This window comes from Bos javanicus, chromosome 13 (genome assembly GCF_032452875.1).
Source record: "Bos javanicus breed banteng chromosome 13, ARS-OSU_banteng_1.0, whole genome shotgun sequence".
Lineage (NCBI taxonomy): Eukaryota > Metazoa > Chordata > Mammalia > Artiodactyla > Bovidae > Bos > Bos javanicus.
The window spans coordinates 79,539,139-79,566,276 of record NC_083880.1 but is presented as its reverse complement, the minus strand read 5'-3'; positions in this window follow the sequence as shown (position 1 = coordinate 79,566,276).

The following is a 27,138-nucleotide window of genomic DNA, read 5'->3' as shown; positions in this document are numbered from 1 at the left end:
ACACCGCACAGACTTTTCTTAAAGGACGTACGGAAACTAAACGAGGACAAAACTGATGTCTTCAGCGTTACCTTTTCTAGCAACAAACGGGAACGTTTCCCCCACTGCTTTGCAAACCAAACAGTGGAGATTGGAAAGACAGCAACAAAATCGTCTAGGTGTGTAAGAAGGTTCCAACTTACAAATCTGGGGGCCTTTGACTGTAAAAAGGTTAGAAAAACTGTGGATGGAGCAGTGGTCTGAGAGTCTAGGAAGAAACTGATTCTGTACCTGGCTGTCCCAGTTTTGACCACAGAACTTGCATGGGCTCTGTCGACCTCAAAATCCTGTGGGTCCCGTGAGTAGCTTGGACTGAATGACTGACTGTGAAGCCCTTTCCCCAGACTCTTCTGGTTGAGATTTACACCCACCCTTGGCCAGGACAGGACGTGGTCCCCACTGTGACAAGACGCAGTGTCGGGGGGGCGGTGATGAAGCCTGTGGGCTCTGAATCAGGCAGCCTGGGTGCCATTCCGACTCGAGTGGCCTTTTAGACTCCTGATTTCACCTTTGTGTCTCAGTTTCCTCTTCTGTAAAGGCAGACGTGACATACTTTATACCTTGTAGAGTGGTCGGAGAGCGTTATCACCGTGTCTGGCCACTGGGAACCTCAATTTCATGTCAGCTCTTATTGTTTTTTTTAAAACTTTTTGTTTCTACTATTCATTACAAAATTAAAGCTGTACAGATAATTCAGCTTTATTTTAGAATAAAATTATTTCAAATACAGCGATAAAAATTAATCAAAATTTACCTTTAGTGCCCCATTGGCCATTACTCTCCCTAGACATAACGGCTTTGTCTATTGTCCTTCTAGAATTTCTTTTTATGTGAATTCAGTCATTCCATGTAAAGGCTTTTTGCTTGATAGTGAGTCTTGCAAGGATTTCTACAGAAGGGCCAGGGATCTGCCTCACTATTTTTCATGCTACATTGTAATTCATGGGTTGTTTGAATTACAATTGTTTTTAGGCTTCGCTGATGGCTCAGATGGTAAAGAAACTGCCTGCTATGTAGGAGACCCGGCTTCAATCACTGGGTCAGGAAGATCCCCTGGAGAAGGGAATGGCTACCCACTCCAGTACTCTTGCCTGGAGAATCCCATGGATAGAGGAGTCTGGTGGGCTATAGTCCATGGTATCCCAAAGAGTCAGACATGACTGAGCAACTAACATTTGGATTACAATTTATCTAGCTGTTCTTCTATAAGTGGACTTTCTCCTTTTCTTGAATTAATTTTTAGGCTCACTAATAATATATGAACATATTCTCTTTGCAAAAAAGCTAAAATATTACAAATAAGACTGAAGTCCCCTTTGACAACCTGCCTGCCCAAACTTCTCTTCCGCCTCTCCCCCATTAGAAACCTCAGCCATCCATTTGAAATGTAGATTTCTAAGACTTTTTCAACGCACGTCCATAATGACGCATCTGTAGAGGATACATAGCATTGCTTTGTGTTTTCTGGTTTTGTCTTGCAACTTGCTCTGAGTCACTTACTAGTATACGTAAAGCTTCCCAAGTCTCCATAAGCCTGCCTCTTTGTCTTTCAGTGCTACAGAATATGGCTTTCTTCTAGCTATAGTTTGGATATATCCCTCGCCGTAATAGTTCCCTGTTGGTTGACATTTGAGTAGCTTCCAGTTTTTCCTCTCTCACCATTAATGCACCAGCCTACATCCCTACCCACCAGCACCGGGGACCTCCATTCATCCGTAATTTGAAAGCCGTGTATGTAATACAGAGTAACCGACCAATGAAAGCCCTGTGTTCTTGGGACTTTAAACTTAGTCATTTTTTAGAAGCGAGTGTACTTCTTTTCCATCGGTTTAGACAGTGTGACCCAGTGGGAAAGAGAAAGGGCTGCAGAGCCAAATAGTATTCATTTCACCCCAGCTTCTCGCCACCTTGAGTAAAGCTTACTTCTTCAGAGTTTTGATGCCCTCAGTTGCACCTCTCATAGGACTAATTGTGAAAGCTGACTTGAATAGTGTGGGGGTCACCTGCCCCTTGGGAAACCCTCAACACATACAGAGTGTCATTGTTAAAATCTAGTCTATCTCCTGTCTCTCAAAGGATCTGAGGTGTCTAGCTTAGACTTTTCATGCTGCTGACTTTTAGGTTAACTCTAGCAACCTCTTTCTAAAGTGACAATAAAATAATTAGCAAAAAACCAAAACAGAGCTGAATATTTAGATTTCCTGCCAACTACAAATCAGCATTAGGTAGCGGTACCTGGCCCTCAAGAGAGAGGACACTTCTAGAGGCTAGTTCCGACGATTTGGGGCTTTTCCCACTCACCCCAACCCGATAATTAATAGGAGTCAGGAAGAAGCCCCTCTATTTCTAAGTGCCGATTCCCGCCTTGCTGGCACTCCAAACATCTGAAGGAAAAACAGTTTGTTAATTGCTGTCTAGACAGTTTATTGCGGCAATAAGATCAAAACCCAGAATCCTAAGGTTTGTGGTATGAATCATGCAGACTAAACAATTGTTTTACTGCATTTACAGAGAAGTTGATTTATCACATCACTGGGTAATAAAATTCCTTCATGGTTTATCCGAAATAATTTTGCTCCTTTTACACCACTCTGTGATAATTCCACCTCTCTGGGGCTGTTAAAATGTGTTCTCTGTCACATCTAAAGAGCTTCTCATCCGGTACCCTGTTGTCATCAAGGGCGAGGGTTCGATCCATCCCGGGAGCCTTTGTGAGAGCGGGCGGCCTGAAGAGAGTGGCTGTCATAGCTGTATCTGCTCACGCCAAAGTGAGTAGACAGTCCCTGAACCTGAAAACCTCTTGTTTGTTGGCAGAGGCCAACTTGGTGTTTGGGTTTTTTGGTTTTTTTTTTTTGCCACACTGTGCAGCCTGTGGGACTTTAGTTCTCTGACCAAGGGATTGAAGCTGTGCCCCCTTCATTGGAAGCACAGAATCTTAACCACTGGACCACCATGGAAATCCATGGCAAAGACCAATTTGATGGTTTCACCCCATTGACTATCTGGGTGAAATGGACAGGTGCCTCTGAGGCTCTGTCTGCTCCCTCTGCTTGCCGCTGAATGTGTACCCTGATCGCCTGTGGACTATGAAAGAAAAGACCAGCAGTCCACCCTGCATTCGTCACCCCCCCAGACCCCACAGCCGCCTGTGGAGTGGGGCCGCCTCCACGAAACAGAGGCTCGGGGAGCTTAAGGGCTTCTTTGGCGCTACATCCAGGGCTTTGTGACACGGGAAGCCAAGAGACTTCGGAGATTAGCAGCAAATACATCGCAATATCTTTCCTAAAGGAGGCACACCCCTTTTGCTCTTCTCTTTTATGTCCCTGCCCTGGCGACAGTAAAAATCCAGGGTGAGGAGCAGCTGGTCTCCAAACGCCTGGAATCAAGTGATAATTTTAAAAACTGAGGGACTTCCCTGGTGAGCCAGTGGCTAACACTCCATGCTTCCATTACAGGGGGCGTGGGTTTGATCCCTGGTTGGGGAACTAAGATCCCACGTGCCGCACGACGTGGCCAAATACAAATACAATTAAAAATTGATGTGGAATTTGTAAAACATAAAATTATTTTAAAGTGAACAATCCAGGGAAATTTACTGCTAAGTTGCTTCAGTCGTGTCTGACTCTGTGCGACCCCATAGACGGCAGCCCACCAGGCTCCCCTGTCCCTGGGATTCTCCAGGCAAGAACACTGGAGTGGGTTGCCATTTCCTTCTCCAATGCATGAAAGTGAAAGTGAAGTCGCTCAGTCGTGTCCGACTCTTAGCGACCCCATGGATTGCAGCCCACCAGGCTCCTCCGTCCATGGGATTTTCCAGGCAAAGGTACTGGAGTGGGGTGCCATACTGTGCAACCAGCACCTTGGTCAAATACAAAACGTTTTCATCACTTGAGAAGAAAATCCCCTGTCCATGAGGCGGTGCTCTGCGTCTCCCTCTCCCGCCAACCCTGTCAGCCGCCAATCCTTCTGGATTTACCTATTCTGGGTATTTCATGCAAGGGAATCCTGTAACGTGGCCTTTTATATCTGACTTCTTTCACTTGCCATAATGCTTTTGAGATTCATCCACGTTGTAGCATGTATCAGCACTTCGTCCCTTTTTACGGCTGACTAATATTCCGTCGTGTCTTTAGCCCTTGTTTTCTTGTCCATTTGTTATTCGATGAGCATCGGGGTGACTCACCGCTTGTGTCTGCAGTGCTTCAGTGCACATGTATTGAGCACTTGTTTGCAATTCTTTTGACTATTGCACCTAGAAACGCAACTGCTGGATCACACAGTGATTCTGTGTTTAGCCTTTCAGGAAGCCACCAAACTGATTTTCAGAGGGACTGATTTTCAGAGTGCGGGTTTCAAGTTTTTCCACAACCTTGTCAACACTTATTATTTTCCATTTTTGTGTTTCTCTAAAAGATATTTTTGATGTGGACCATTTTTAAAGTCTTTATTGGATTTGTTATAATATTACTTCTGTTTTATGTTTGTTTTTTTGGCTGCAAGGCATGTGAGATCTTAGCTCCCCGACCAGAGATCAAACCCTCACACTGGCATTGAAAGGCAAAGTCTTAACCACTGTACCACCAGGGAAGTCCCTCTGTTTTCTTTTTTGCTGACTGCTGTCCTTCTGGGTATGAAGTGGTGACCCACTGTGGCTTTGATCTCCATATCCCTACTGACTAATGATGTTGTGCATTTTTTCATGTGCTACATGGCCATTTGCCCAACTTCTTTGGAGAAATCCTTTGCCCATATTTTGATTGGGCTATTTGTTTTTTCCGCTGTTGAATTGCAAGAGTTTTTTTCTTAATATATTTGACATCAGAGATATGATTTGCAATTATTTTTTCCCATTCAGTAAACCGTCTTTTTCTTGATGATGTCCTTTGATGCACAGATACTTTTAGCTTTGTTATTGCTGTTGGTTGATAAGTTGTGTCCGACTCTGCAACCCCATGAGCAGACTGCAGCATGCCAGGCTCCTCTGTCCTCCACTATCTCCCAGAATTTGCTCAAATCCATGTCCATTGAGTTGGTGATGCCATCCAACCATCTCATCCTCTGTCATCCCCTTCTCGTGCCCTCAATCTTTCCCAGCATCAGGGTCTTTTCCAGTGAATTGGCTCTTTGCATCAGGTGGCCAAGATTGGAACTTCAGCTTCAGCATCAGTCCTTCCATTGAATATTCAGGATTGATTTCCTTTAGGATGGATTGGTTTGATCTCCTTGCAGTCCAAGGGGCTCTCAAGAGTCTTTTCCAGCACCACAGTTTGAAAGCATCAGCTCTTTGGTGCTCAGCCTTCTTTATGTTCCAGCTCTCACATCCATACATGACTACTGGAAAAAGTCATAGCTTTGACTATACAGACCTTTGTTGGCAAAGTGATGTCTCTGCTTTTTAATATGCTGTTTAGGTTAGTCAAGAGAACACACTGGTCATAGCAAACACCCTCTTCCAACAACACAAGAGAAGACTCTACACATGGATATCACCAGATGGTCAACACCGAAATCAGATTGATTATATTCTTTGCAGCCAAAGATGGAGAAGCTCTATACAGTCAGCAAAAACAAGACCAGAAGCTGACTGTGGCTTAGGTCATGAACTCCTTATTGCCAAATTCAAACTTAAATTGAAGAAAGTAGGGAAAACCACTAGACCAGTAAGGTACAACCTAAATCAAATCCCTTATTATTATACAGTGGAAGTGAGAAATAGATTTAAGGGACTAGATCTGATAGACAGAGTGCCTGATGAACTATGGACGGAGGTTTGTGACATTGTACAGGAGGCAGGGATCAAGACCATTCCCATGGAAAAGAAATGCAAAAAAGCAAAATGGCTGTCTGGGGAGGCCTTACAAATAGCTGTGAAAAGAAGAGAAGTGAAAAGCAAAGGAGAAAAGAAAAGATATAAGCATCTGAATGCAGAGTTCCAAAGAATAGCAAGGAGAGATAAGAAAGCCCTCCTCAGTGATCAATGCAAAGAAATAGAGGAAAACAACAGAATGGGAGAGACTAGAGATCTCTTGAAGGAAATTAAAGATACCAAGGGAATATTTCATGCAAAGATGGGCCCGATAAAGGACAGAAATGGTATGGACCTAACAGAAGCAGAAGATATTAAGAAGAGGTGGCAAGAATACACAGAAGAACTGTACAAAAAAGATCTTCACAACCCAGATAATCACTATGGTGTGATCACTCATCTAGAGCCAGACATCCTGGAATGTGAAGTCAAGTGGGCCTTAGGAAGCATCATTACAAATAAAGCTAGTGGAGGTGATGGAATTCCAGTTGAGCTCTTTCAAATCCTGAAAGATGATGCTGTGAAAGTGCTGCACTCAATATGCCAGCAAATGTGGAAAACTCAGCAGTGGCCACAGGACTGGAAAAGGTCAGTTTTCATTCCAATCCCAAAGAAAGGCAATGCCAAAGAATGCTCAAACTACCACACAATTGCACTCATCTCACACGCTAGTAAAGTGATGCTCAAAATTCTCCAAGCCAGACTTCAGCAATACATGAACCGTGAACTTCCATATGTTCAAGCTGATTTTAGAAAAAGCAGAGGAACCAGAGATCAAATTGCCGACATCCTCTGGATCATTGAAAAGGCAAGAGAGTTCCAGAAAACATCTACTTCTGCTTTATTGACTATGCCAAATCCTTTGACTGTGTAGATCACAATAAACTGTGGAAAATCCTGAAAGAGATGGGAATACCAGACCACCTGACCTGTCTCTTGAGAAACCTATATGCAGGTCAGGAAGCAACAGTTAGAAGTGGACATGGAACAATAGACTGGTTCAAATAGGAAAAGGAGTACGTCAAGGCTATATATTGTCACCCTGCTTATTTAACTTATATGCAGAGTACATCATGAGAAATGCTAAGCCGGATGAAACACAAGCTGGAATCAGGATTGCTGGGAGAAATATCAATAACCTCAGGTATGCAGATGACACCACCCTTATGGCAGAAAGTGAAGAGGAACTGAAGAGCCTCTTGATGAAAGTGAAAGAGGAGAGTGAAAAAGTTAGCTTAAAGCTCAACATTCAGAAAACGAAGATCATGGCTTCTGGTCCCATCACTTCATGGGAAATAGATGGGGAAACAGTAGAAACAGTGTCAGACTTGATTTTGGGGGGCTCCAAAATCACTGCAGATGGTGACTGCAGCCATGAAATTAAAAAACGCTTACTCCTTGGAAGGAAAGTTATGACCACCCTAGACAGCATATTGAAAAGCAGAGACATTACTTTGCCAACAAAGGTTCGTCTAGTCAAGGCTATGGTTTTTCCAGTGGTCATGTATGGATGTGATTGTTGGATTTTAAAGAAAGCTGAGCGCCGAAGAATTGATGCTTTTGCACTGTGGCGTTGGAGAAGACTCTTGAGAGTCCCTTGGACTGCAAGGAGATCCAACCAGTCCATCCTAAAGGAGATCAGTCCTGGGTGTTCATTGGAAGGACTGATTCTAAGGCTGAAACTCCAGTACTTTGGCCACCTCATGCGAAGAGTTGACTCATTGGAAAAGACTCTGATGCTGGGAGGAATTGGGGGCAGGAGGAGAAGGGGACGACAGAGGCTGAGATGGCTGGATGGCATCACTGACTCGATGGACATGAGTTTGTGTGAACTCCGGGAGTTGGCGATGGACAGGGTGGCCCAGCGTGCTGCAATTCATGGGGTCGCAAAGAGTCAGACAGGACTGAGCGACTGAACTGAACTGAACTGAGGTTAGTCATAGCTTTTCTTCCAAGGAGCAAGTGTCTTTTAATTTCATGGCTGCAGTCACCATCTGCAGTGGTTTTGGAGCCCAAGACCTTCATTTCAATGGGGTCCAATTTATCTATACTTTCTTTGCTTGCTCATGCTTTTTGTGTCATATGTAAGACTCTATTACCAAATCCAAGGTCATGTTACAATTGTTGGGGTTTTAGCTTCTATGTTTATGTCACTGCTCCATTTTGAGCTAATTTTTACATATGGTGTGAAGGAAAGGGCCATTTGTTTGGGTATTGATAGCCAGTTGTCTTAGCACAAACACTAAATCTTTTGGATACTCTTCAGGTGTGATTTCCAGAAGCATCTCTGAAGCCTGAAAAGGTTGAAGAATACCTCCTCCTGTGCTCTAGGGTTCAAAATCCCTATCAAGCTATCAACAGTATTTTTCAGAGAACTAGAACAAATAATTTCACAATTTGTATGGAAATACAAAAAACCTCAAATAGCCAAAGCAATCTTGAGAAAGAAGAATGGAACTGGAGGAATCAACCTGCCTGACCTCAGACTATACTGCAAAGCTACAGTCATCAAGACAGTATGGTACTGGCACAAAGACAGAAATATAGATCAATGGAACAAAATAGAAAGCCCGGAGATAAATCCACACACCTATGGACACCTTATCTTTGACAAAGGAGGCAAGAATATATAATAGAGAAAAGACAATCTCTTTAACAAGTGGTGCTGGGAAAACTGGTCAACCACTTGTTAAATAATGAAACTAGAACACTTCCTAACACCATACGCGAAAATAAACTCAAAATGGATTAAAGATCTAAATGTAAGACCAGAAACTATAAAACTCCTAGAGGAAAACATAGGCAAAACACTCTCTGATGTAAATCACAGCAGGATCCTCTATGACCCACCTCCCAGAGTAATGGAAATAAAAGCAAAAATAAACAAATGGGACCTAATTAGACTTAAAAGCTTTTGCACAATGAAGGAAACTATAAGCAAGGTGAAAAGACAGCCTTCAGAATGGGAGAAAATAATACCAAATGAAGCAACTGACAAAGAATTAATCTCAAAAATATACAGGCAGCTCCTGCAGCTCAATTCCAGAAAAATAAATGACCCAATCAAAAAATGGACCAAAGAACTAAACAGACATTTCTCCAAAGAAGACATACAGATGACTAACAAATGCGTGAAAAGATGCTCAACATCACTCATTATCAGAGAAATGCAAATCAAAACCACAATGAGGTACCATTTCACGCCAGTCAGAATGGCTGCTATCCAAAAGTCTACAAGCAATAAATGCTGGAGACGGTGTGGAGAAAAGGGAGCCCTCTTACACTGTTGGTGGGAATGCAAACTAGTACAGCCACCATGGAGAACAGTGTGGAGGTTCTTTAAAAAAACTGGAAATAGAACTGCCATATGACTCAGCAATCCCACTGCTGGGCATACACACCAAGGAAACCAGAATTGAAAGAGACACATGTATCCCAGTGTTCATCGCAGCGCTGTTTATAATAGCCAGGTCATGGAAGCAACCTAGATGTCCATCAGCAGACAAATGGATAAGGAAGCTGTGGTACATATACACAATGGAGTATTACTCAGCCATTAAAAAGAATACATGTGAATCAGTTCTGATGAGGTGGATGAAACTGGAGCCTATTATACAGAGTGAAGTAAGTCAGAAAGAAAAACACCAATACAGTATACTAACGCATATATATGGAATTTAGAAAGATGGTAACGATGAACCTATGTGTGAGACAGCAAAAGAGACACAGATGTAAAGAACAGACTTTTGGACTCTGTGGGAGAAGGCGGGTGGGATGATTTGAGAGAATAGCACTGAAACATGCATATTACCATACATGAAACAGATCGCCAGTCCAGGTTCAATGAATGAGACAGGGTGTTCAGGGCTGGTGCACTGGGATGACCCAGAGGGATGGGGTGGGGAGGGAGGTGGGAGGGGGGTTCAGGATGGGGAACACGTGTACACCCGTGGCTGATTCATGTGAATGCATGGTGGAAGCCACTACAGTATTTTAAATTAATTAGCCTCCTATGAAAATAAATAATAATAATAAAAAAAGAAATCCCAAACTCTGTTGCCTGCTAATAAAATGGAGGGACTTCCTAGTCGGTTCAGTGGTTAAGACTTCAACTCTGTGCTTCCAATGCAGGGGGCGCAAGTTCAGTCCGTGGTCGGGAAACTACAGCCCACATGCCACAGCAGGTGCAGCCAAAAGATACCCAAATAGATAGATAAATATTTATTAAAAGAAGACAAAATTAAAGTGCAACCACCACCGGGCTTCCCAGGTGGCGCTCGTGGTAAAGAATCTGCCTGCCAATGTAGGAAACGCAAGAGATGAGGGTTCGATTCCTGGGTCTGGAAAATCCCCTGGAGGAGGGAATGGCAACCCGTTGCACTAATCTTGCCTGGGAAATTCCACAGTCAAAGGAGCCTGGCAGGATACAGCCCGTGGGTCACAGAATCAGACACGACTGAGCGTGCCTGTGTGCACGCACGCACACACACACACACACGCACACAACTACCGTATGTCCCAGCAATGCTCCACTCGCATTTATCCCGAGAGAGGAAAATTTATGTTCGTACAAAAATCTGTACATGTTTGTCTCCACTTGATTCACTATAGGCCAGACTGGAAACGACACAGATGTTCTTCAGCAGGTAAACGGTTAAAATCTGGAGTACCAAAAAAATAAAAATAAATAAAAAATAAATAAAAAAATAAAATAAAATCTGGAGTACCGCATTCCAAGGAGTAAGGTTCAGCACTGAAAAGGAACAAGCGCTTGATACAGTCAACTACCTGGATGAACCTTCAGAGATTCTATGCGTGGAAAAAGCCGATCTCGAAAGGTTACGTACTTCCTGTTACTTAGCATCCTTGAAGTGACAAAACTATAGCAATATAGAGTGGCTATAGACCCAGTGGCTAAGACTCCATACACCCAATGCAGGGGGCCCGGGTTTGATCCCTGGTCAGGAAACTACATCCCGCGTGCCTCCACTAAAGATGCCCCATGCTACCACTAAGACCCGGCACAGCCAAATAAATAATAAATATTTTTTAAAAAACTATAGCAATATGGAACAGACCAGTGGTTGCCCGGGGCTAAGGAAGGGGTCAGGACAGAAGGAAAGCAGGTGTTGCTGTAAAAGGACAGCATGAGGAAGCCTCGTTTGAACAGACCGAGACGTTCTGTGTCTTAAGTGTATCAGCATCAACATCCTGGCTGTGACATTAGAGTGTGGTAAGATGTTACTGGATCTTCCCTGTAGCTCAGATGGTAAAGAATCTGCCTGCAATGCAGGAGACCTGGGTTCGATCCCTGGGTCGGGAAGATCCCCTGGAGAAGGGAATGGCCACCCACTCCAGTATTCTTGCCTGGAGAATCCCATGGACAGAGGAGCCTGGCGGGCCACAGTCCATGGGGTCGCAGAGAGTCGGACACGACTGGGCGACTAACACTACAAGATGTTACTGTTCTGGAGACTGGGTACCCAGTTCCCAGAGTACTTGAAAGAGCACCTTGCTTCGCTGCATTATGTCCTGCAACTGCATGTGAATCAATGCATATCTCAAAGCTAAAAGTCTGTTTAAAAAACTCACATAGGGCCTTCCCTGGTGGTCCTGTGTCTGACTGCAAGCAGGGGCCGGGGTTTAATCCCTGGTCAGAGAGCCAGATCCCACAGGCTACAAGTAGGACCCGGCACAACCAAATAAATAAAAAATAAATATTTTAAAAAACGTACATAAACTATATAAATGTATATGTATTTAAACCGATAGATAGCAGATAATATATATAAATATAGTTAAAAATGCATTTAGCATTGAATCTTGTGTTTATAGGTCAAAAATGGCCTCATGTTGGCACTTTCACATGGCTCAGCCTGATATTTTTTCTTCACTCAAGTGAATTGGTAGCATCCAAAACCCGTTTTGGCAGCTCATTTTTTCATCTCACTCCACCGTGCATAGAATATTCCATATCAGTCCAAACACAGCTGCCTCCAGCTGCAGAAACACAATGCCACATTATAGATGACCGTAACTTATTTTGACAGTTGCCTCTAATGGACATTTTGGTTGTGTCCATTATTTAGCTTTTACCTACAATATTGCCATGTATTTCCTTGAACATACATCATTTGTCATGTGTTCAGTAGAGGGTCTATAGGATAAATTTCCAGCGAATAATTACTAGGTCAAAGGATATATATAGCTTTTATTTCCGTAAATGTTTCCTAATACCCACCAAAGAGGCTGAACCAATGATAACTCCCAGCTTCCCCCATCAAGGCCGTGTTATGAGAGCCTGTGGTCCTACATTTTGTAAAGACAGTATTAACATATCTGCTAATCTTATGAATGGGGAAAAACATATCTTGGAGTAATTTATATTTGCATTTTTCTTGTATGCCTAGGTCAAGAATCTTTTCTTATACAGCCTGCTAACATAGTATTCATTTGCAATCTCCTAAAGGGATTTTGTTTTATATTTCTTTTTATCGCATAGAGTATTTACATACAGTGGAAGATTAAGAAATCCTTGCAGATTAATCACCACACCTGGCCCCAAACCCCCACCCTCTCTGAGCCTCACCCTCACCTCCTGAGGCTACAAGGACGGAAGGAGAAATCAGAAATATGCCTTAAGATGAACAGCAAATGGAACTGGACAGGAGGAGGGGTCAGATCCAACAGAGAACCAAGGGTTGCTTTGCCTTAATTTTCAGGGTTTTTTTTCATGGGCGGCTGGGACAGTAGGTTGAGGGGCCCAAGGAGCTTTGCACCGGCTAAAGAAAATACAAAATTCATAAATGACTAAAGTGTCTCATCGATCTAACCGTCACCTGCCACCGACCTGAACTTAGTTTTTAGGTCTTTCAATCCCAAGAGCAAAATATTCCTCTCTTAACAAAATCCATAATCGCACATTTAATTTTGGAACACTTCAAAAATTACATGTATGGTATACATCCCAATAAATACCATTATATTACATTCCCTGTTGTTGGTATATGTATGTATATATCTGGTCATTCCAAGTAAACAACGAGACATTCACTGAAACACTAACATTCACTGGAGAAGTATTTACGTGAATTTACAAATGCCCCGGACCTTTCTGGATCCATTAACAGATCCGAAAGAAAATTGCCATAGCTTTTTATTTTGAAAAATGTGTGGAACTCAGGCTGATAAGAAACCTTTCATGCATTCATGATTGCTAACTAGGAAGATAGTTGGGAGCATTCCAAATGTTTATTCCTCTCTCTCTCTGTCTCTCTGTCTCTCTCTCAGCAGCCCCCCACCCCCACCCCACCTTGGGTGCGTCTAGATAACCATGGTGGAACTTGGAAGGCTCTTTTATTAAGCTGTCCCATTGTATGCTAAGTTATGGTGGGCTTCAGGCTGATCCCTTCACAAAAGTCCTTTGTTTGGGGGTTTCCCTCTATAAACTGGGACTCAGTGAATTATGCTCTTCTAGGAGGCTTTCCTTAGCTGATTATATTTACCTAACCAAGCATTATTTTCTGTCTTGTTCTCTTCTTTTTCTCAAGCATCATTCAGCTCTCAGGAAAGCATGAGAAAGATAAGGAAAATGCTAGAGAAACAAGGAGGTATGTTTGGCTTCTCTGCTCTGAAAATGATTGAGGTGTTTTTGTAACAAGCACGTGCCACTTTTTGGAAAACTGTATTTTTCAACAGAATTTTTCCCCTGGGCGCCGGATCTGCGGGCTACAAAGGACGTGCAACGTCCTGATTTTGACATGTTTTCCTTGTTGCTGTTTCTGTTCACTTTGGGTTTTATTTCGTTTTGTTTCCATAGTTTGGGGGTGAGGGTGGAGGGTAGGAGGAGGAAACCAGCTCTTTCCTATTCCTCACTTTAATCCTAGAATAAGAGCTTTATTGTTTTGTTTTGTTTTTAAACGAGATGGTTTAGGAGGAAAACGACAGAGGTTTTTATTTGGGGTACACTCTTTAAAGAAAACTAGTGGGACCTTTAAGAAAAAAGGCTGAGTCACATAAAATGAGAGCAGTAAAGGGTGAAACGGCAATAAAGGGGCATCCGAGGATGTGTGTGTGCCGTTAGGATGGGGACTGTCCCTCTCCTTCCGTGAAAAGCAGCCTTTTCATGGGAAACCAAGCCCGTGGGTTATTAGATTCACAATGAGTTCCCCAGATGGAGTTCCCAGGAATACGGATTCTCAGAGGAATAAAGAGAACCCTAGAGGCTTCTGTTTGTTTTGTTTTGTTCTTGTTTCAGTGAAGTTTTGACGAGGTACGGCATGCAAGTGGTTCAAAAAGCACAGAGAAGCGACCTCTGTTTCAACTGCGGTCCCCTGTTTGCCTGCTCGGAGTGCAGCCCTTCTGGGTGATCTCGTGCACTATAATATTCGGAGGTGTTTGTGTGCATCGGCAAGTCTCAGTGTAAATACATATTCCTTCTCCCTCCTTTCTCACACAGCATTAACATGCCTTACAGATCGCTTGGCACTTTCTCCCATGGATGACCCATTGATCTTGGCCACTGTTCCACCTCAATACACAGCTAACTCATCAATCTTTTCTATGGCTGCATACTGTTCCACTGTAAAGGCACCTTAACCTATTTAACCGTTTCCAATGGATGGGCGGTTAGGTCGCCTTTGATCTTTTGCTGTTGCAAACAGTGCTCCCTTGGCTGGTCTTGGTGGGACATCATTTCACACATGTGTGAGTAATTCTGCAGGGAATTTCCTCCAAGTGGAAATGGTGGGTCAAAGAGTTTGTTATTAGCCCATGGGCCAAGAAGGAAGACTTGAGATGTTCGTGTTATCTACAAGGCTAGGTTTTCATGGCTTGTTTTACCCTACCTTAGTATTTACATTTAGGTCCCCCAAATAAGACATTAACAGGTTCTCCCTGTAGCTTAAACCAATAAACAAATAGTCCAGAAGGCTGCATGGTAAAATGTGAAAGTTCCCCTTGAATTCTCAACCCCCTGACCTTCACCACCGCATTCTTCTCAAAACTGACCACTGTGAGTTCATGCAAGTGATCCCAGATCCATCTATGTACTTACATTTCTACTCATGTACATGTTTCTGCGTATATCCAGGGAGATGCCGACAGAGACGGCTGGATAAAGACAAATACAGAGACAGGTGTTTATGCGTGGATACATAAATAGAGAAGCTTACAGTAGTGCTTGTTAAACTTTTCTGTGCTCGAAACTCACCTGTGGATTTCGTTAATGGAGGATCTGACTCCGTGCATCTGGGGTGAGAGCCAAGTGTCTCCATTTCTAACACGCTCCCAAACGTTACCGACACTGCTGAGTTTGGGTATCTTTTTGGTTTTGATTTGTTTTAACAAAAATGAGATTATACCTTCTTACTGTTGTGCAACTCACATTTTCCCCTGACCAGTTCATTTGGAAAGATAATATGGATGAGGTCCTGCGAAGGTACTGAACTGTGTATACACGTTGATACCGTCAACTTTCATGAAAGAAAAATCACTGCATTTGATTTCTCAACTTGGGAAGCCTCAGAGACCTTCCCAAATTGATTTCATTGAATTCCAAGCATCAGTGGTGGTAATAGAAGCAGTTTTTATTGACTGACGAAGATAAGCCTCAAATGGCATGAGAATAGGTTCATTCTTGTCTCCTGGTCCTAATCGTGTGTCTTTTGAGAGGAGAGGAGTTGCTAGTTTCTGAGCATCAGTGAGTGAAGCCAGTTTCCATGTGGGCATTTTTATTCATTTATTTCTAATTTATTTTTTTTAATTGGAGGATAATTGCTTTACAGTGCTGTCTTGGTTTCTCTACACCGGGATGAATCAGCCATAGGTGTACATGTGTCCCCTCCCTCGTGAGCCTCCCTCTCACCTCCCACCCCAGCACAGAGCACTGAATTGGGCCCCCTGTGTTATACAGCAAGTTCCCGTTGGCTGTCTGCTTTACCTGTGGCAGTGTATGTGTTCCAGCCGCTGGCTGAATTCTCCCACTTCTCCTCCCCCCGTGCCCACAGGTCTGTTCTCCACGTCTGCGTCTGTTCCTGCCCTGCAAATAGGTTCATCAGCACCATTTCTCTAGATTCCATAGACATGCATTAGCATATGATATGTTTTTCTCTTTCTGACTTCACTCTGTGTAACAGGATCTGGGTTTATCCACCTCAGAAGAACTGACTCAAATACGTTCCTTTGATGGCTGAGTAAATTCCGTTGAATACATGTGCCACAACTGTATCCATTCGCCCTTCAGTGGACATGCAGGTTGCTTCTGTGTCCTGGCTGTCGCAAATAGTGCTGTGGTGAATGTTAGGGCACGTGTGTCTCTTAGAGCTGTGGTTTTCTCAGAGGCTGTGCTCCATGGGGCATTTTAATTAGCATAGAGAGAACCAAAGAGGACCACACAGTCTTTCTTCAGCAGAGAGACTCCTCTGTCACTTCTTACCTGTGCACGGGAGGGCGGCCGGTGTGAATTTGGGAAGGTCTCCGGAAGGTCGCTGCCAGACCAACAGTGAACCGGAGCCAGGGACCTCTCCTCCCCTGCTCGCCTCTGCTGGGTTCCATCGCCAAGTCTCCACGCTACAGGGGGAGCCCATCTGTCTGCACCTCCACTGACCCCAGCCCTGTCTCAGCAACAGACTGGCAGGACCTTCTTCACTGCTCTTCTCATCCACTCTTACTCCCTCCTGTGGGTTCTCCAGCCACAGCCAGGCTGGGTTGGACTAAACTCACGCTGATCCCCGTGATCGCCCTGTGTAAGGCCCCAGAGGTGTGCCCTGTCGAGCCTCGTAGTCTGACCTCAGAGCCTTCCCGGTAGGGCTCTGCCATCTCCTCCAGTCTCATCACAGGGCCCTGCTCCCTGCTCAGCATCCTGCAGCCTGCGGGCTTCCATCCCAGCCTCACCCAGCCTCCCAGAGACCACGCCGTTCCCTCTGCCTGGAACGCTCTTCTGCCCCCTTCACCCCGAAACCTCATCCTACGGGTTTCAGCTCAAACGTCCCTTCCTCCGAGAAGCCTCCTTGGACTAACCCACTCCCTCAGTAGCACCCTGAACCTCTTCATACCAGTTTTCCCAGCGTATAATGGTATCTCTCTGCATGTTTGAGGGGGATTGCTGGACTGAAGTCTGCCTCCCTCCAGTATACCCTGGGCTCGATGAGGATGGGAACAGCGTTCGCTTTTCTTTCTTGGTGTGACTCAGTGCTAAGCACAGGGCTTGGCAGGTCATGCGTGGTCACGGGATACTTTTGTTCTTCGAAGGAAAGGAGGGAGGGGGACTCAGGGCCTGTGATGTGAGCTGTTGTGATTGCTGTGGACACTGTGGCGAGAGTGATTTGGTGAAGATGCTGAGTGAGGAGGCAACGAACAGGCAGGTCATTTTGGAATGGTGGAGGGGCTAGAAAGCGAAGCTACAGTGGTCCTCAGGGGCTGGACCAAAAGGGAGGGTGGCGGGGAGCGGTGGCATCTCGGGGCCTACCGGAGGTGACAGAGTTTTGGCAGGATTAGCACTTGACGGAGAAAGAACAGCCCCGCCTGCATTTCAGGGCAGTGTCTTGGCCCCCCACCCACACCTCAGAAGTAAGAGTCAACCAGACTCCGCCAACCCAGCCCTTTTTTAAAGAGGCAGTTTTTTAAAGTACTTTTGCTTCTTCTTGGCTGAGCCGGGTTGCTGCCCGGGCTTTCTCTGGTTGCAGAGAGCAGGGGCTCCTCTCGAGTTCCGTGCGAGGGTTTCTCGTTGCCGCGGCTTCTCCCGTGACGAGCGCGGGCTCTAGGCGCATGGGCCTCAGTCGTCACAGCAGGCAGGCTTCAGCAGTTGTGGCCCACTGGGCTAGCTGCCCCGTAGCTTGTGGGATCTTCCCGGACCAGAGAGGGAACTCTGGACCACCAGGGAAGCCCCAGATTCAACCCATCTCTGTTACAGTGTGGAGCTGTGAGCAGCACCCACCAGGGGCTGTTCGGATCCACACCAGGGTCGGCCCTTGTCTCGGCCGGTCTTCTTTACCTCGGCCACCTCTCCCAGGGTACACACCAGCTGTGACCTCAGTCTGGAAACCTGGTAACAATCGTGGTCCCACTTAGTGAGGCATGGGGTAGGTTCACTAGGTCTGTGCATCTGGAGCGCCAGACATTCGCAAGCACCCAGGAAGCGGGATGTCCCATTGTCAGAGCCACCCCTGGAGAAGCAGAGAGAAAACCCAGCGAAGGCAGGACTTCACAAGAAGGTCAGCAACTCCAGGGTGAGGGGCGGGCAAAACTCCCAACACAAACAGCTGACCACCGTACTGAAAGTGAAAAAAGGCTCAGTCGCTCAGTCGTGTCCAACTCTTTGTGACCCCATGGACTGTAGCCCGCCAGGCTTCTCTGTCTATGGGATTCTCCAGGCAAGACTGCTGGAGTGGGTAGCCGTTCCCTTCTCCAAGTAAACTTCCCGACCCATGGATGGAACCCGAGTCTCCTGCACTGCAGGCAGATTCTTTACCGTGTGAATCACCAGGGGAACCCATAATATCCAGCCTTAAACTATGAAGACCCGGTCATGTGTCCAGCTTTCTTTCCCTCTACTGATGTGTTTTGTTCTCCGCTGGAGCCTCAGCGCCCGGTGCAGTGCCTGGCACGGGTCAGGATGAGAATGGAACAAGGGCCGCCCTCACCTTGGATGCCCCAGCCCCCTCCTTGCCTCATCCTGGTCCCCACCCCGGCCTGGCATATGATGGGTGCTCAATAAATACTTGTTGGATGAATGAATCCAGGTATGTGGAAGCAACCAGATCTCTCAGTTGACTTCTCCCACGTGTTTTGACCTCAGATTTGAGCAGCCTCGGGCTACTTGATGAGTTTCTCTGATCCTTGCCTCCCAGGAAACAGATACGACGATCATCAAAACATCCGTGATAAAACTGATACTCAGCCTTTCTGGCGCCCCACGTCTCTGTCCTCTCCAGACCTTGCCAGAGCGTGTACAGGAGCTCTGTCTGTTTTTAATGTGCCAGGACTGTGCCCTGGGTCCTGTAGGCCAGTGGGAGAGGAGAGACAGAGAGTGGCTTGACCTCCGTTGATGAAGATAATTTTCGTGTAGATAAGGCAGCATGAGGGCTGACTTCACCAATGTTTTCACGCTGCTCCAACCTGCTTGCCAGCTAATTTAGTTCTACAATTAACCTTTACATCAGAACCAAGGTTATGCTGTTATAAAACGTTGAGACATATTGCCTCTGCATTCCTGACTGCTTTCCTTCATTTCCTATTGTTTATGGTAAAATTTTTTTTGCATAGCATTTTTTTATTAAAAAAAAAAAACTTTAAAATTTATATCTCCACAGAAGATTTTTTATTTTCATTGTGCCATGTGGCTTGTGAGATCTTAGTTCCCTGACCAGAGATTGAACTCAAAGTCTCAGCAGTGGAAGCGCAGAGTTCCAACCACTGGATCAGGGAATTCCCCAGGAAGATTTTTTTTAAGTAACTCAAATTGTTGAATAGATAATACAGTCACATGGTCTACAACCTGAAAAGAATGGACATGATGGAAAGACTCCCTCAACTCTTGTTCCTCCTCCACCCAGAGCCTGCCCCCATTATTTCTCACAGAGCTCTGCTGAATCTCTACGCGAATGCAAATACGGGCTCTTATTCCCCTCTGTTTCTTTTACATATGTTAACATACTATGCACACACCCCCGGCCCCCAGCTTGCTTTTTCCATTTTAATCAAATTATCTTGAAGCTCATTTCATATCTGTTCTAGGAGCCTCCTCCTTCTTTGAAAGGACCGTATTACAATGTACATAAATGTGTGGTGTATATACGGAGTATGGGATAAAAACTCTGCATCTGTTCCCAGCAGGAGCTCTTACACGCTGGCGTTTCCCACTCACCACTGCTAATAGTTCATGCTTCTTTTCTTTTATTGGAAACGTATTTTTTATTATGTCACTTTCAAGTATACAACACAGTGATTCAATATTTCTATAGACTCTCCTCCATTTCAAGCTTTTATAAAACGTCAGCTATGTATATCTTGTGCTGTCCGTAACACCCTTACATCTTTTTCTTTTTATACTTACCAGTTTGTACCTCTGAATGCTTTTGCCCCGTCTTGCCCCCACCACTTTCCACGCTGGGAACCACTCATTTGTTCTCTGTGTCTCTGAGTCTGTTTCTGTTTTGTTATAGCCATTCCTTTAAAAAACTGTTGAGGTTCTGCACATAAATGAAAACGTGCGGTATCTTTCTGTGTCTGACTGACTTCCCTGAGCGGAGCACCGTTCCCGACTCCCACCCACCCCTGTTATTGCACGTGGCCAAATCTCATTCCTTTCCTGGCTCATATTCTATTGCGTGTGTTCATATATGTGTGTGTGTCCCACATCTTCCTTATGCATTCATCTGCTGAGGAAACTTAAGTCTCTTCCGTAGCTTGGCCACTGTGCGTTTGTTTGTTTTTGGCTGTTCTGGGCGTCCGCTGCTGCTTGCGGGCTCTCTCTCGTTGCGGAGAGCGGGGGCTGCGCTCTAGCTGTGGCGTGTAGGCTTCTCCTTGCAGGGGCCTCTCTTCCTGTGGAGCACCGGCCCTAGGGCGCGGGGGCTTCAGTATTTGCGGCACGTGGAATCTTCCTTGACTAGGACTCGAACCTGTGTCCCCAGCATTGGCAGGCAGAGTCTTACCCGCTGTACCGTCAGGGAGTCATTGGCTTTTGTCAATAAGTGACTCTTCTAGACCTCTTGGCGTTCGCACACAAATACCTTCCGATAATTCAAGAATATTTTTGCAAATGTATTGAAAATATTAGTTTTTCTGAAACTTACTTCTTAAACACATGATATGTCTTGGGAATTTTCCCCCAATCGTTATCTCTAGTCTTAGCTCTTTTTAAATTGGTTCTATTTTCTGACAGCTGCGTAGTATGTCATGACTGAAACACACTTTCTTTAACCCTTCCTCAACCAACCTGGCCAAAGTTTTTATTTCCCAAGGAATGAGATTTTCAGCATATTGTGAAAAATAAGTACAATGTGACAAAAGAAGAATTCTCTGCAGCAGTCATAAGGAAGGAATCACTCTTAGCATCATCAGTAGATCTGAAAATTATGAAGATAATACCTCAACCAAGGGATCAAGGTCAACGTCACTAACCCTAAGACATATTGACAACACACAGGCCTCAGTAAGACACATCACTTCTGTAGTTTCCTTGCCAAAATGCATAACCTCTTTCTAATCAGAAGAAAACATCACATACTCTCAAATGAAGGGACATTTAACAAAATAACCGATGAAAATTCTCTAAAAATGTCAAAGTTATGAAACATAAGGAAAGATCGAGGAACTCTCACAGCTGCCATATGGGATCCTGAAACAGAAAAAAAAAAAAATCAATGAGAAAACTTGAAAATTGAAAAAAGTCTGCCAGTTCAGTCACTCAGTCGTGTCCAACTCTTGGCAGCACGCCAGGCCTCCCTGTCCATCACCAGCTACAAAAAAGCCTGTAGTTTCGTTAATAGTGTTGCACCAATGTTAACAGTAATATGCCAAAGTTAATTTCTTGATTTTGATCATTGCATATTCAGTTCAGTTCAGTCACTCAGTTGTGTCCAACTCTTTGCGACCCCATGAACCACAGCACGCCAGGCCTCCCTGTCCATCACCAACTCCCGGAGTTTACCCATACCCATGTCCATCGAGTTGGTGATGCCATCCAGGCATCTCATCCTCTGTCATCCCCTTCTCCTCCTGCCCTCAATCTTTCCCAGCATCAGGGTCTTTTCCAATGAGTCAGTTCTTCGCATCAGGTGGCCAAAGTATTGGAATTTCAGCTTCAGCATCAGTCCCTCCAATGAACACCCAGGACTGATCTCCTTTAGGATGGACTGGTTGGATCTCCTTGCAGTCCAAGGGACTTTCAAGAGTCTTCTCCAACGCCACAGTGCAAAAGCATCAATTCTTCGGCGCTCAGCTTTCTTTAAAATCCAACAATCACATCCATACATGACTATTGGGAAAACTATAGCCTTGACTAGACGGACCTTTGTTGGCAAAGTAATGTCTCTGCTTTTTAATATGCTGTCTAGGTTGGTCAGTTAATATGTAAGATATGAACATTAATTGTAAGATATTAACATTAACTGGAGAAAAGTGGTGAAAGGTACAAAGAAATCTTTGTAAGAAGTTGCAAAATATTATTTATAAAAATTAAGCTTGTGCAAAATAATACTGTGTACACGCATAGACACATATATGTGTATATTTAAAGATATACAACATAAAGAGAAGATGTAGAAAGTGGATTGGTAGGACTCATTTTAAATACACAAGGGTGGCTATACATGACAATGAAAGAAATAGAATTGAAGATGGAGATGAAGGGGAAAATTGTGAAATAATTTGTAGGGGTGCCAGTATTCTACTCTGTATACTGATCTAATGACTATTCTTGCACATGTATGCAATTATATATACACATCCATGTGTACAAAATTATACACACACTGCATCCAGCCACTAAGCCAGAGAATTGCTTATCATCACAAAATACTAAAAACAGCCTAAATATTTAGGTATAGGATAAGGGTTCTGACCACCTTAATCATGGTCCATTCATTTGGTGAAATACTATGCAGTCATCAAAAAGAATGGTGCAGGGACTTCCCTGATGCCCCGGTGGTTAAAAAAATCTGCCTTCCAATGCAGGGGACATGGGTTAGATACTGGTCAGGGAACTAAGATCCCACGAGCCGTGGGGCAACTGAACCCATGCCACAATTAGTTTGGCCTTCGTGCCAAAACTAAGACCTTACGAAGTCAAAATAAATTATTTTTTAAAAAGAATGATGTAGTTCTATAGGTGAGGCTAAGTAATAAACTCCAAAATATATTGTTAAATGAAAAAGCAAGAAGCAAGACAGTGTGTAAACAGGAGGCTCCTCTGTCCATGGGATTCTCCAGGCAAAAATACTGGAGTGGGTTGCCATTTCCTTCTCCTGGGGGTCTTCCTGACCCAGGGATCCAACCCAGGTCTCGTGCATTGCAGGCAGATTCTTTACTGGCTTAGCCACCAGGGAAGCCCTTCATTTTTTTTTTTAAATATTTATTTTATTATGTATTTGGCTGTACAAGGTCTTAATTGTGGCGTGCAGATCTTTAGTTGTGGCATGTGGGATGTAGTTCCCTGATCAGGGGTCGAACCTGGGCCCCCGGTGTTGGGAGCTCAGAGTCTTAGCCTCTGAACCACCAGGGGAGTCCCCAGGTAAATAACTTTAGAAGCACCTTCTTGCACGGACCAGCGGTAGAAGCCTGAATGGAACCCATGATCCGTTCCACTGTGTGCCCTGATTCCTCCGAATAAACCCGCAGGTCAGTGACAATGCAGACAACAATACGGGGATGCGTTCTCTTTCCTTCAGGAGACCATCCTTGGAAGAGCTCAGACTCTGGACCCCAGCTCCGGTTAGTTTCGTGACCTTCAGTGGGTCATCACACGTCTGTGCCTCAGTTTCCTCATCTGTGAAACGGAGACACCATGACCTTCCCGGGAGTGGTATGGGGAAGCTGAAACGAGATTGTGCACACATGGCTTCCAGAACTAGCCTGGCACAGAACACGCTCCCGAGGGCGCCTCCCCTTCTGGGTTTTTTTTTGCCACCTCTACGTGTTTTGACAGAGATGACTTCAGGAATTCAAAGCACTGATCATTGGGAGAAAGAAGAAAATATGCCTAATTCCAGAGATTGTTCAAGAATCTGCTGGTGGCAAGGGCTGCCTGTGGCTGCCTGGGCCCCCCCACCCCCGCCTTCTTTAAATAAAGAAGCGAAGTCTCTGGGTTTCTGCCGGAGGCCACTGGGCCAGGGCAAACCTGGCCATTTATTCTCCCTCTTTCAGCCTGTTCCTGTGTTTATACTACCCTGTTTAGTTTAATGCACATCCCAAGATTACCCCTAATACACATCCTCAGAAATGTTTATGGAAATTCTTTATAAGCAAACGGCTTTATTTCCCTTGAGTAGCTGCAGATACAAAGCAGCGGTCACTTTTTTTATTGACAGGCTTAAACACCTCGCAGAGCTCCCGCCACTCCCCCCCGAGTGGATCTGTTACCCCAGCCCACCCACGCGTCCCATCGCGGGATACCGAGTTCCAAGGAGCCTCCGCTTGCCTCCCCAGCCCCCGGCCGTCTCCCCAAAGCAAGAATCCTGACAGCTGGTTCTTTCCCCTGCTGGTGATTCTGTTGGGGTCAGGGGAGGAAGAGGGAGAAGAAAGGGGGTACATGTTGGCTTCCCCTCCCCACCCCCATATGGGTCCACTCAATGTCTATTACATGCCAGGCGCCGTTCTAGACTCTGGAGATGCAGCCGTGAGCAAGGGAGTTCTCAGCTGTTAGAGGAGCTACGTGCTGATGATACAAGCAGACCGTAAGCAGACAAGTACACGCGTGCGGTTAACTCCCGGGGGTGAGAGGGGCTACTGAGGACGACACCATAAAATGAGGCAATTCAGCGGGGGAGCAGATGAGCCAAAATCATCGAGAAAAGGATGGCCAAGGAAGACCTCCATGAAGAGGTCATATCTGAGTGGAAACCAGAATGGAGTGGGGAGGAAGGCCTGTGTTCCCGAAAGGGCATTCCAGGTGACGGGGAATAGCAAGCACGAGCAGCCTGAAGCTGGATCTACCTCTTATGCTAGAGGAAGAGCGGGAAGGCCCGTGCGGCTGGAATGTAGCGACTGAGGCGGAGAGCTGTAGGAAGTCAGGAGGGAGAGGCAGGCAGAGGCCAGCAGGAGCACGGAATTACACAGTTTGCACCAATTTTAGTGGGAAATCAAGAGTTTTGAGAAGGAAAAGGCATAACGTGATCCATGTTTTCCTTTTTTTATTTAAGTAATTTTTATTGGAGTCTAGTTGGTTTACAGGAGCTTCCCAGGTGGCTCAGTGGTAAAGAATCTGCCTGCCAACACAAGAGACACAGCTTCTATCCCTGGATCAGGAAGATCCCCTGGAGGAGGGCACAGCAACCCACTCCGGTGTTCTTGCCTGGAGAACGCCATGGGCAGAAGAGCCTGGCAGGACCCGTCCATGGGGTCACAGAAGAGTCGGACACACCTCAGCAGTTACAACGTTGGGTCTCTGCTGTGCAGTAAAGTGGATCAGGTGTACACACATCCACTGGTTTTCAAATTCTGTTCCCATCTAGGTCGTTACAGAGTATTGGGTAGAGTCCTTGTGCTATACAGTAGGTTCGTAGCAGTTATGTATTTCACATATGGTGGTGTGTATATGTCCATTCCAGGCTCTCAGCTTATCCTCCCCCCACCCTGGTAGCCGCAGTCTGCTTTCTATAACTGTGACTCTCTCTCTGTCTTATTTGTGCCATTTCCTCTAGATTCCACATAAAAGTGCTATCACATGACGTGATTCATTTTTGTTCTGGCTGTATCGTCCAGCTTGTGGGAGTCTAGTGGCCTGATCAGGAATCGAACCCGGGTCCCCTGCGATGCGAGCGCGGAGTCCTCACCCCTGGGTGGTGGTGTTCCGTCGCTCAGTCGTGTCCGACTCTTTGCAACCCCGTGGACTGCAGCACGCCAGGCTTCCCTCCTCACTGTCTCCCAGAGTTTGCTTGAGACTCTGGTGCTGGGAAAGACTGAAGGCAAAAGGAGAAGAGGGCGACAGAGGATGAGATGGTTGGATGGCGTCGCCGACTCAACGGACATGCATTTGGGCAGACTCCAGGAGATGGTGAAGGCCTGGAAGGCCTGGCGTGCTGCAGTCCACGGGGTCGCAAAGAGTCGGACACGACTGAGCGACTGGACACCAGCAATAAAAGATGTTGTTCATGTGCCAGGCCCTTTGCATCCTCCCACTCTTTATTTCATAAGATGCTTGTGGGCATCCTGCAAAGTGATTGCGACATTATCCCCATTTTTCAGCTGATGAGATGGAAATAGTTATTTCAACTATCTAATAGTTTAAATAACTTGTCCCGGAGTGACCCAGACCAGATTTGACCTCACCGGTGCTGGACTTGGTTACAGGTGGAGCTGTGTCTCCTCAGAAAGCATACATTGCCATCCTCCTTCCCAGGACCCTGGAGTGCGGCCCTGTGTAGACACGGGGTCTTTAGAGAGGTAATCAATCAAAATGAGGGCATCCGAGTGGCCCTGATCTGGGATGGCTGACGACTTTTCTCGGAACTTTAGATGCTGAGACAGTAATGATGGAGGGAAGACACTGTGAAGGCCCACCTCTACAAGCCAAGGAGAGATGCTTAGGACAGACCCTTCCCTCTCAGCTCTCGGGAGAACCAACCCTGCCGGCACCTGGATCTTGAACTTCCAGCCCCCGTATCTGTGATACGATACCTTTCTGCTGTGTAAGCCACCCCGCTGGTGACAGCGGCCTTAGCAAACTCGAGTGCTAGTACCAGGACCACGCTAAGCCACGTTCCTCCTGTACTATGATCTTTCTATTGAGTTGTGTGTCTTCTCTGTTAACATAGATGTTTTCTGGACAGTTGAGATCACGCATAGCTTGCACCTCTAGTAGGCAAAAGGCACCTGCTGCTGCTGCTAAGTCGCGTCAGTCGTGTCCGACTCTGTGTGACCCCATAGACGGCAGCCCACCAGGCCCCTCTGTCCCTGGAAATCTTTTCCAGGCAAGAATACTGGAGAGGGTTGCCATTGCCTTCTCCAATGCATGCATTCATGCTAAGTCGCTTCAGTTGTGTCCGACTCTGTGCGACCCCATAGACGGCAGCCCACCAGGCCCCTCTGTCCCTGGAAATCTTTTCCAGGCAAGAATACTGGAGAGGGTTGCCATTGCCTTCTCCAATGCATGCATGCATGCTAAGTCGCTTCAGTTGTGTCCGACTCTGTGCGACCCCACGGAGGGCAGCCCACCAGGTTCCTCTGTCCATGGGATTCTCTAGGCAAGAATACTGGAGTGGGTTGCCATTTAAAAGGCACCTGAAAGATATCAGATATTTAGGGGTTTGGGCTACAGTCCTGAGCTTGACCCCCCTCTACAGGACGGATTTTCTTCTCATTGGGACCACAGCATGAAAGTTCAAGCTCATCTAAGAGTTTGATTTCTAACCTTAATCCACTATTAATGTCAGTCCATGTTAGGGTCCCAGCAAAAATCAGAAGGCTTAGAACTCCCCCGGTGGCCCAGGGGCCAAGTCTCCTCGCTTCCAGTGGGCCCGGGTTCTATCCCTGGGCAAGGAACTAGGTCCCACCTGCTAGAGCAGGGAGTCTGCGTGCTACAGTAAAGATCCCGCCGGCCTGTGGATCACAGGTCCTGCGCGCTGCAACTAAGACCC